The sequence below is a fragment of the Erinaceus europaeus genome, chromosome 4 (assembly GCF_950295315.1).
Source record: "Erinaceus europaeus chromosome 4, mEriEur2.1, whole genome shotgun sequence".
NCBI classification, from domain to species: Eukaryota; Metazoa; Chordata; class Mammalia; order Eulipotyphla; family Erinaceidae; genus Erinaceus; species Erinaceus europaeus.
In genome coordinates, this window is record NC_080165.1 from 130,302,494 (window position 1) to 130,304,233 (window position 1,740).

Genomic DNA, 1,740 nt, shown 5'->3' on the forward strand with positions numbered 1-1,740 from the left:
TATTGTTGTTGTTGATGTCGTTCGTTTGTTGGATAGGACAGAGAGAAATGGAGAGAGGAGGGGAAGACAGAGAGGGGGAGAGAAAGATAGACACCTGCGGACCTCCGCCTGTGAAGGTGGCTCCCCACCTGCAGGAGGTCGAACTGGGATCTAGTCCTTGTGCTTTATGCCACGTGCACTTAACCCACTGTGCTACCACCGACCCCCTTGAATTACCTTTCTAATGAGTTAATATCTATACAGCTGCCACAAAATGAGTGGTCACTAAAATTCTGTATCAAAAATGTGCGCCAGAAAAGCACAAGCAAAAAATGACAAGAGGGAAGGAAGAAAGGGAGGAAGGAAGGAAGGAAGGAAGGAAGGCCAGGCAATGGTGCACCTGGTTAAATGCACACATTACAGTGTGCAAGGACCTGGGTTCAAACCCCCGGTCCACACCTGCAGGGGAAAAGCTTCACTAGTGGTAAAGCAGGACTGCAGGTGTCTCTGTCTCTCCCTCTCTATCTCTCCTTCCCCTCTCAATTTCTCTGTCTCTATCTAATAAATAAATTTAAAGAAAGAGAGAGAGATAGGAGTTTCAGGGAAAAGAAGTCACTTAGTACTTAAAAAAGTGTCTCAGTGTCAGCACCCATGTCCAGCAGAGAAGCAATTATGGAAGCCATACCTCCTACCTTCTCTGACCCACAGAAATTTTTGGTCCAGTAGTCCAGGAGGTGGCGCAGTGGGTAAAGCATCGGACTCTCAAGCATGAGGTCCTAAGTTCAATCCCCACCCCCCACCCCCAGCAGTACATGTACGAGAGTGGTCTGGTTCTTTCTCTCTCTCCTACTATCTTTCTCATTAATAAATAAATAAAATCTTAAAAAAAAAAAAAAAGAAAAAGAAATCTTTGGTCCATACTCCCAGAGGGATAAAGAATGAGGAAGCTTCCAGTGGAGGAGGATGACTTATGGCACGCTGGAGGTGGAAGTTGCCTGAATTGTGCCCCTCTTATCCCAAAATCTTGTCTATCAGTATTAAATCACTAATAATAATAATGATAAAAGAGAAGCTGAAAAATACTCTCTCAGACCTTCAGGGATGCAGAGGTCACATAGGCTCCTAAACTGAATATGGGCCCAAGATCAAATCAGTGAGGTTTACAGTCAACAATATTTATACACATTTCCAAGATTTGGGGGTACTCTCTTTCCTGATCCAACTTTCTGGTCCTTTTTCCAGCCATGGCATCATCTCCCCAGACAATAACTTAGATCCACTTGCATATCTGATATCCACTGCATATCAGATTTCAGGCTCAGGGGAAATAAAAAAAAAAAAAGCACTAGTATAGTCCTGGGCTCTTTGGGAAATAACTAAAATAGACCTACTAGCCATCTACAAAAGGGAGGGCCCTCCACCCCAACTCTTCATCAGCACTATTCCAGCCTTTAGGTTCATGATTAGTTAACAACTTTTTTGGCTTTGTATGATAACTCTCTTTTCAGCCACTATGATGCCAACCAGACTTCCCTGGACAGACAACCCCACCAACATGTCCTGGAGCTCCACTTCCCCAGAGCCCCTCCCCACTAAGGAAAGAGAGAGGCAGGCTGGGAGTATGGATCGACCTGTCAACGACCATGTTCAGTGGGGAAGCAATTACAGAAGCCAGACCTTCCACCTTCTGTATCCCACAATGATCTTGGGTCCACACTCCCAAAGGGATAAAGAATAGGAAAGCTATCAGGGGAGGGGAGG